Source organism: Propithecus coquereli, unplaced genomic scaffold (assembly GCF_000956105.1).
Source record: "Propithecus coquereli isolate 6110/MARCELLA unplaced genomic scaffold, Pcoq_1.0 Scaffold347, whole genome shotgun sequence".
Lineage (NCBI taxonomy): Eukaryota > Metazoa > Chordata > Mammalia > Primates > Indriidae > Propithecus > Propithecus coquereli.
Genome location: NW_012149141.1, coordinates 1,011,679 through 1,022,052, shown reverse-complemented (window position 1 = coordinate 1,022,052; position 10,374 = coordinate 1,011,679).

Here is a 10,374-nt window from a genome sequence, read left to right as displayed (position 1 = left end):
CATATTGAATAATTAGGGAATTCTTTTTAGACAGATATAGCTATAGCTACAATAACAACATGCAATTATGAGGAATTCTGAGACAACTTTCTAACAACAAAAAGAAAAGAATCCTGACTTATTGGTAATTTTGTATTTAGACATTAAGCATTAAGCAAAGTAGTGAAGAAGGCTCTTATCTTGAAAGCAGCCAAGTCTAAATTGAAACCTTGGCTCTGTCACTTACTAGCTGTATGCCTCAGTTTTCTCAACAGCCCCATTATAAACTTCATGGGTACATTAATCACATTGGTCATAGTCACTGCTGTATCTAAACAACATAGTAAGTAATGAGAATAAAAATAATAGAAAACAGTTTTGATTGCTTTCTACCTGACAGTGACTGAGCCCAGTAAGCAAATAGGCACTTACTTCATTGCTAAAGTGCATTATTATTATGCCCATTTTATGAGTCGGCAAATCTAGGCTTAAAGTTCAAGTAACTTACCTAAGATCACACAGATAGGAAGTGGCTGAACTGGAATTTGAACTCAAGCTAGCAAACTTGCAAGCCAACCTTTAAAATATTACCTACAAATACTTTTGTAACAAATACACTCTACGTATAATAGCAACAGCTGGAGCAAAGGAAGGAGAGAGAGAGAGAGAAGAAATAATGAATGATGGAATGAAAAGAAAACAAAAAGAAAGAAAGGGGAAGGGAAGAGAAGGAGGAAAGAGTAGGGGGCAAGGAGGAAGAATTGGAAGAAGGGCAGAGGGAGTAGAAAGAAAGTAAAGGGAAAGAAAGGAAGGAAAGGAAGAGAGAAAACATCACAAGCTTGCTATGAGGATTAAATAAGACATGGTTAGGAAAGCACTTTGTGATACATAAAGCAAGTTAAACGTGCAAGGTGATACCATGTAATAGCAATGGTACCTTTCAGCAAGCCTCGGGGAGTAAATGTCAGTATCAGTGGAGGAAACTGCTGTGAATAAGGCATTTCAAAGCAAAGCACATTAAAGAGAATGACTTGACTGGTTATTTATCAAAATTATAGGCAAAATGCATTCTCCTAACCCAGACAGCTACACAGCTATGAAATCCTCCTTTGTCTGTTGAACATAGAGGATGAATGTGCTCTAATGGGGGGAAATGCTTCTCCCGTGAGCGGCTCCATTCACAGCACAAAATGACAGCACAGGGGACCTGGCTCCCATCCACTGGTATCAAATAGATACAAGCATTCCGATATTGAAAATTTACCAGGTAGTTCATCTGACTTTGGACCACCCTAAAATAGCACTCCTATTTCCTCTCTACCACTCACAAGAAAGAAGAGAAACAGTCAGATTTCAAAGAGTCACTGGGAGATACAGTAAATGTCTACAAGTGAATGAATATATTTCATACAAAATGATTTGCCACCCACAGCAGATATTCAATACAGAGGAAATGAGCCATGTGAAAGCAGTAAGTGCTATTTAAAAAAAAAAAAGAAGAAGAAGCAGCAGCAGCCCTGGAAGGCCTTGGTGTCAGGCTTAGGACCCCATGTTCCAAGCAGAAGTGCAGAAGTGATCCTGGAACAGTGGCCAGATTCATCAAGACTCCTAATTGCCTTGGGTAAAAGGGTCTGAAAAATCCGTTTTGTCCTTTAAGTCACAGCTTAAAAACCATTTATTTCATCAGGAAAGTCTTTTTTGATCCCCCAGCTAGACTAGGTCTCTACTCCCAGAGCACTCTGTTCCTCTACTTTGGAGACCTTGTAAATAATTTTAACCTTTTAAACTTCTTGTGATAACAAATTTTAAGTCCTCAAAAATATTCTCCCCTGTACTCAACACTCAGATGCAACGTCATTGTAATTTTTCTACATGTGCTTCATCTAGCCCTTTCCTTCTCTTTCTTCTTTGATGTCAGTGAAATACTTCATGCATTATGTCATTTCATGTCTAAATACTTCAACATGTATGTCTTAAAAATGTTTAGTTTCTTTCATAACCACTGTCTCATCATGGGTTCCCCCTAGAAGCACAGCCTGGAAGGGAGCTTGCATGCAAGTTGTTATTTTGGGAAGTGATCGCAAGGAGTGTGGCGCTGAGAAGAGTGGAACGGGGAAGGAGGGGAAGCCAACCCAAGGATGCGTGTCAGACCATTAGCCCTGTGGGCACCTGGAGCTGGATTCTGCTGAGGACCCTCAGAGGAGCTGCAGAATGCTATTTAGATCATTTATTGAGTGAATACCATGGGAAGTGTCTACCCAGTGGTTCCCATACCCCACGGTCAGGCACGGTCCCATGGGGTGTTAACTCCCCTACACTCCCATATTTGCAATGGAATGTTTCAGAATGAGGCACAATGGCTGGAAAGGACCCCACAGGTGTCCCACAGGGAGCAACAGAGACATCTAGAAAAGAAAGATCTGTGGTGCAGTTTAGGGGAGGTGCTATCAGGTTCTACCCGCACACTCTAGGTACAATAGCAAGAGCTGGAGTGAAAAGGTGGACTAAGAGACTGTGATACAGGACACAAAAGGTACCTGACATAACTACAACGCCATTGTCACAACCAACTGAATTCATTCCGATTCCTAGGTATCATCTCATACCCAGTTCAAAATCAAATCCCCCATTGCCTCAAAGATGTCTTTTTAGGGCTGGTTTGGTCTACTTAGTATCTAAACAAGGTCCATAAATTACACTTGGTTGTTATGTCTTTAAGTCTCTTGTAATCTAGAACAGTTCTCTTTCGCCTTTTCTCATGCCATTGATTTATTAAAAAAAAAAAAAAATGTCAGTCGTCCCGTAGAATGTTCCACATTTGATTAGAAAGTCATATCACTTATTTCTCTATCTCCAGTATTTTCTGTAAATGATTACAAGCTCTAAGGGTTTGATTAAACTCAGATACACTTTTATGGCAAGAAAAGATTGCAGTGATGCCATGTGCTTCACGGTGCATCCCATCAGAAGCACAGGTAGTGGAGTAAATGGTGTCCCCCAAAAAGATATGTCCATATTGTAATCCCCAGATCTGTGGTTACTACCACATATGGCAAAAGATGTGACTAACGTAAGGATCTCAAGAAGAGGAATTTATCCTAGATTATCCCAGTGGACTCTACATGCAATCATGTATCCTTATATGGGAGAGGCAGAGGAAGTCTGGAACAAGACACAAAGAGGCTACATGAAGGTAGGGGCAGAGATTGGAGTCATATGGCCACAAGTCAAGAAATGGCAGGGCAGCAACCAAGGAGCTGGAAGGCAAGGAATGGATTCTCCCTAGAGTCCCCAGAGGGAGCACAGCCCTGTCAGATTTTGAACTTCTGGTCTCCAGAACTCTGAGACGATAAATTTTAGGTAACAGTAAGAACATAACAGCCTAATACCTCCATGGCTGAGTTTCCCCCAAGCTCTCCTTTTAATGGTTCCATTCACTGATGAGTGTGGCCTGCATTAATTATTTATTTAAGGGAAATAAAATAGTGATTTGTGGATTCTCTCACTCCTTTCCCCTTTATTAATAAGAATTCTTTCATAAAAAAAAAAAAACAACTTTCCCTGATCAGCCTGGGCTGTTGGGTTATCCTAAAATACAGTTCATACAAGAATCACTAAGTATAAATACTTAATTCTCCCCTGTTAATTGCCATAATCCCAACTAAGGAATTGATCCAGATAGTAATTTAAACCTTTATTTGTGCTATTGTTTATCTAACATCTGTCTCCTCCACTAAACTACAAGCTCTGTGGAGCAGAAAATCTGTCTACCTTCTGCACTGCCTAATCCATGGTGCCTGCCACAGGGTAAGAGCACACCTAAGATATTTCAATAAACAAGAACTTCTACTACCCCAGAAAAATCCCAGAGCCCCATGAGAGATGTGGAGTTCCCCCTTCTGCTGGCCTTTTTTTTTTTAATCATAAAGCAGTGAAATTACATTAGGGGATTTTTTTTCCCCCAGCCCTAAAGCAAGGAAGAAAAATCCTCTCAGGCAAGTTAGCAACTCCATGTGAAGAGAGCCAAATTTTTAAAGGAACCAATCTCAGGGCTGCTTAGGTGGAGTCTCAGCATTATTTTTCTCATCAGAACCATCTTGGTGGGATGTCACAGTGGAGAAGGTCTTCAGCAGTCATCATGCATATTCTAAGCAGCCACCACTGCGATAACAACAGCAACCACAATAGTAATAACAATCACAAATACACCATACAAATTCCCAGGCTAACTGAGTCAGCCCCTTTGGGAATAATCTCAGGAATCTGCCTTAAGGTCCTCTGATGTAATTCTGATGTAGCTTGTCTTTAGGATTGGGTTTGGATAATACTGCTATAGTTGAGAGATTTAAAGCTGATATTTAATAAGAGAACCTTTGGTAAAGCCTCTGTAAAGGCCCAATATGTTTTAAAAATTAATTCATTCTATACATACTTACTGAGAGCCTCCTAAAAGCCAGGGACTATTCCAAAAACTGAGCATACACAGGAAAGAAAATTGAAAAGATCCCCGTTTGCAATGGTTTGAATGTGTCTTCCAAAAGCTCATGTGCTGCTCTGGGAGGCCGAGGCGGAAGGATTGCTTGAGCTCAGGAGTTCGAGACCAGCCTGAGCAAGAGTGAGACCCCGTCTCTACTAAAAATAGAAAGAAATTAGCCAAACAACTAAAAATAGAAAAAAATTAGTCTGGCACGGTGGCGCATGCCTGTAGTCCCAGCTACCTGGGAGACTGAGGCAGGAGGATCGCTTGAGCCCAGGAGTTTGAGGTTTCTGTGAGCTAGGCTGACACCATGGCACTCTAGCCTGGGCAACACAGTGAGACTCTGTCTCAAAAAAAAAAAGGGAAAAAAAAACAAAAACAAAAGCTCATGTGGTGGAAATTTAATCCCCCATGCAACAAACACTGTTGAGAGATGGGGCCTAATAAGAGGAGACTGGGTCCTGAGGGTAGAGCCCTCGTGAGTGGATTAACACTGTTATCATGGGAGTTAGTCAGTTATCTTGAGAGTGGGTTGTTATAAAGGGAGTCCAGCCCCTGGAGCCTCTCTCTGTCTCATGTGCTCACTTCTGCCTTATGCCCTGGGATGATGCTCATTGGATGCCAGCACCGTGTTCTTGGACTTCTCAGCCTCCAGAACCATGACCTGAACAAACATCTATTGTTTCTAATTTACCCAGTCTGTAGTATTCTGTTATAGCAACAGAAAATGGACCAAGATACTGACCTTGTAGGGCTTACATTGAGAGGGAGGATGCATAGAATGAATCAAAAATAAACAAGTAAATAAGCATGTACACACATACCATAACAGCCTCCTCATACCCGTCTTAGAAAACTTACTGCTTCCTGGGGCATAATATGCTTTCCCTACAAGTAAACACAGTGCAGAAAGGAGTTACCCAACCTCATGAAGCCAGACCCTGGCAGGATGTGGACTACTGCAAACATTGCTTTCCCCTGGCTCTTGTCTACACATGGTTTTAACACAGAGACTTGGACCGTTTGTTCACCCGGCTTGAGTTTTCACTAGTTAATGAAGCTGTGGGGAGGAGAATCGCTAGTGGAGAAAAGAAGATAAATAAAATCAGCATCAAAGTTGGACAGCCCCTCTCCAGATCAGCTGGGAGGCGCAGCGGTTCACAACAGGGGTTGGTCTGGAGCGCCGTTGAGTCTAGGGTTTCCAACCTGCCTTTTGAAGGACCTGAGCTGAATCGGTAGTACCTGAAAACTCAGCCCTTGAAAAGAACAAGAACTAGGGAGTCTGGGGAACAAAACTTACAGGATGGCTTCTCCACAGGCCATACAAAGTGAGAAAGAATCAGCCCCTACTGTTATCCACACATGTGTCACTCTATTCAAGATTAAATTCCAACGAGAAAGAATGTGACTAACCTAACCTGTGTTTTATCCCTACTTCTTGGCCAGAGAAGAACAGAAACTTCAATTGTCAGTCCCATCAAAACCAAAAATAATGCAGTGGTAATTGATCAAAGACAAAAAAACAAAGTGCTGTTAGAGCAGATGTCTACTTCTACCTGTCCAGGCAATTCTGAGGCACAGCCATGTTTAAAAACCAATGGCTTGGTTCAACCGCCACCCGGATATTTGAATTTTCCCCACAACAGGTATACCAACCAAGGTTGGGGAAGCAACTTTCCCAAGATGGCCTAAATTTCTTTCTTCTTGGAGTAAATATATCCATTGCTTTTCCAAAGGGGTCTGCCCTCCCTCCTGGCCCATCTGCATAAACAGAATATCTCACTTCACAGATGGTATCAGTTATTCTCTTCCCAGTTCAATTTGCAAGGTCACACTGGCATTTTACTACTTCTTGAGCATACTAGGCACGTGTCTACCTAAATCCTTTTGCACTTGCTGTTCCCTCTGCATGGAACACCCTTCCTCCAGAAGCCACAGGACTTACTCTCTCACTTCCTTCATTCAGTTCTTTGCTTTAGTAACACCTATTTAAAAGTCAATCTCATTCCCTTCCCCGGTAGTCTGTAACTCCCTCCCTGCTTTTTATTTTTTCTGTACCACTTACCATTATCTAACACACAAAGAGTATTCCTGATGGAGAGAGCATTTTCTCCAATGGGGGGATCATTGTCTGTCTTCTCCTTCTAGAATCCCCTTGAGGACAGGAAGCTGGTATGTTTTATTCAGTGCTATATCCTCACCCTTACTACAGTGCCTAGCATATTAAAAATACTTAATAAATCTCTGAATAAATTAATATATGAATAAGGTCCTTGAAATACTTGTATCAGAATCAATGGTGGCACTTTGTTTTAAATTTAGTTTAGCTTTATGTTCCACTCTCACCTACTGAATCAGAGCCTCTAGTGGATGGAGCCCAGGAATCTGCATTGAGATTCTTCCCAAGTAATGCTAATGAACATTGAAGTTTAAAAATTGCTATTTCAGCATTCTCCAAAACTACTATAAGCCCTCTTCCATGTTACCACCATTAGATGTCTAAAGACAGCTCTTCTATTCCCTTCCTCTCACCATCCTCAGGTTTTCTTTGTCTTAGACTAAACAGCTAAAGCTTCTACACCCATCCCTCCCACAAGGCCACTTACTACCCCAGGAGGTCAGGCTGTGTCCTCTGAATGCACTTCCATTCACTCTCTTTCCTTTTAGAGTGATCTTGGTTGGAGAGTGAATCTCTAACCAACAGCTCTCTAAAGACCCTGAAGAGCTTTTTGAAAATTAGTTCTTACACATAAGAAACTCTGCCCTTTTTTCCTTTGCACCATCCCTTGGGAAGAAGTTCAAACAGGCTGTAATGTCATCATGTTTTTCAGGCTTGTGATCTCAGAGCAGAAAATGCTCTGCTTCTGTCCTCTGTGTTTTTGCCCCATTGGAGACCAGACAGAACATCTGTATATGAGCCTCCAACAATCAGATGAAAAGTGATGTGTGATTGAGAAGGCAATGAGCGCAAAAGAGCTTGTCAAGTGAAAGGAGAGGACATAAAGGAGCTATTGTCAGAGTGTGTGTTGGGCAAGAGATAAATAGCAATATAAAAAATGTCTTCTGTTAGAGCTCTGCATAGCACAGTTTACACTCTAACCTGAGTGAACTGGGTTTTGTTTCATTAAACAAAATGGTAGTTTAATATACATTTTCATTGTAAGGCTATTGTGTAGATGACCTATGCTAGCTGTTTATGCTGTTGTGTTTTCTTTTATTGTCTTAAAAATTTAAAAAAGCAAAGCTGGCAAAATCTTGGAGCTCAGCTTTCCTGCACACTAGAGGTGTTTCTTGCCGATTGATTCACAGAAACAGTGTGCTAGGCAGACCATCCTCCCTCCCTCTAAAAAATGTTCACAATTGAATCTTCAGAACCTGTGAATAAGTTACATGACAAAAGGCACGTGTGGTTAAATTAAAAATCTTGAGGAAGGTGGCGAATCTTGTATTCTCCAGTGGGTCCGGGCTAATCACATGAGTCCTAAAAATCCAAGAATATTTCCTGTGGTTCAGAGAGGTGTGACTATGGAGGAATGATCAGAGAGATGCAAGGTTGTTGGCTTTGAAGATGGAAGAAGTGGTCATGAGCCACTGAATGTGGGTGGACTCTAGAAGCTGGAAAAGGCAAGGAAACAGATTTTCCCCTAGAATCCCCAGAAAAGAACCCAGCCCTGCTGATAGCTTGACTTGATAGCCCAATGAGAACTATGTCAGATATGTAAAACTGTAAGATAATAAATTTGTATTGTTTAAGCCACGAAGTGTGTGGTAATTTGTTACAGAAACAATAGAAAACTAATACAGCCAATGTGCAAATGTAGTAATAAAGTAGATCAGGCAGTGTGCTCATAACAGCATCATTAGTAAAAGCCCCAAATTAGAAACAATTCAGATGTCCATGCAGAAGCAATTACACCCTGGGTACTGGTCACATGGGTATACCCAGTTGAGAAAACTCATCAAGCTACAACGGACAGTAAATACACTTTTCTATATGTATATTATACTATAATAAAATGTATAAAAAGGCAATAATGGTACATATGTCCACATAACGGAATACTATGCAATCATTTAAAAATCACGGTTAAAAAGAGAGGTCAGTAAGCAATTTGGCTCAATGCCAGCTTTGAGCACAGCCATGCCTGTTCATGACATATTGTCTACGGGGCTTTCCTGCTATGGTGGCAGAGCTGAGCAGATGCAACAGAGACCATGTGGCCCATAAAACCACTAAGATTATTTACTCTGTAGTACTTTTCAAGAAAAGTTTGCCAACTCCTGGCTTGGTAAAATATCTAATGGCATTGTGATAAATCAAAAAAGTAGATTACAACAGTAAATAGATGATTTGACCCAAAATGTATAAAACATACTCAGATATAAAATAATCCTTATATAGGGAAAATTCTATTCCTCAATTGTGTTCTTTGGGAATTTTCATTCTGCAGAATGTTTAAAAGTGCTATGTGGGAAAAAAAAAAATTCCATGATCAAACAAGCTTGAGGACTTCTGGGTTAAAAAAAAGTTAAAAACGTTTCCTGATTCAAGAGCTGCAAAAAACATTACAGTCAGCCCTCCATATCTGTGGGTTCCACTCAACCAACCTGAGATCATAAATATTTGGGGAAAGAAAAAAACAATATAACAATGAACATAATACAAATAAAAAATATAGTATAACAACTATTTATGGAGTATTTACATTGCATTAGGTATTATAAGTAATGTAAAGATGATTTAAAATTTATGGGAAGATGTGCATAGGTTATATGCAAATACTACACCATTTTATATCAGGGACTTGAGCGTCTGCAGATTTTGGTATCTGTGGAAGTACTGGAATCAATTCCCTAAGGACACCAAGGGATGACTGTAATGACTTTTTTTCACATCTGCAGACATTTTATTGACCAAAGCAAACTGCATGGCCAAACCCAACACCAATGGGGGTGGAAGGTTAAGGCCCATGGTGGGAGGTGGAGGGGAGTAAATATTTACTGAATAAGGATGCAAAGTATCACATACTGTAATGACTTTTTAATTTCCAAAAGAGTCGTAGAAAGCATACATCCTTTGAACTTAATCAATCACTGTGGTATGTAGAATGATCCCCAAAAGTTGTCAATGTTCCAATGCCTGGAACATGTGAATATAGTTTCTTCACCTGGCAAAAGGGACTTTACGGATGTAATTAAGATTCCATTCCTGAATTATTTCATTTCTTAAAACTGGGAGATTATCTAGGATAATCTGAATGAGTCCAGTCTAATCCCAGGAGCCCTTAAAGGCAGAGAACATTCTCCAGCTTCAGGTAGAAGAACTGAGGCAGAAAGGGAAGTCAGAGAGATTCAAAGCCTGAGAAGGATCTGACCCTTCTCAGGATGTTTTTTTATATTTTTCAAAAGGATTGCTGACTTTGAAGAAGGAGGCCACAAGCCAGGGAATGCAGGTGGCCTCTAAAAGCTGAGAATAGTCCTGGCTTGCAGCCGACAGGGAAATGGTTTCTCTGCCCTATAGATACACAGAAATGAATTCTGCCAACAACTTGAATGAGCCTGGAAGTAGATTCTCCCCTAAAAGCCTCCAGCCAAGAGCCCAAGCCAGCCAATACCTTGATTTCAACCACGTGAGATCCTAATCAGAGAACGCAGCCAAGCCTAGTGGATTTCGAACTACAGACCTGTGAGATAATAAATAGGTGTTGTTCTAACCCACTAAGTTAGTGGTCATTTGTTATAGCAGCAATAGAAAACTAATACAATAACTGATCCTGTTTTAGGGGGACAGATCATGGGAGTAAAGCCCATGGAACAGACTTTAGAAAACACTATCGTAAAGAAATACACCAACATATTTTTAGTGCTAATCTGCTGAGGAGGTTTCAAGAGGTTTAAAAAAAAATGTTCTTTTAAAA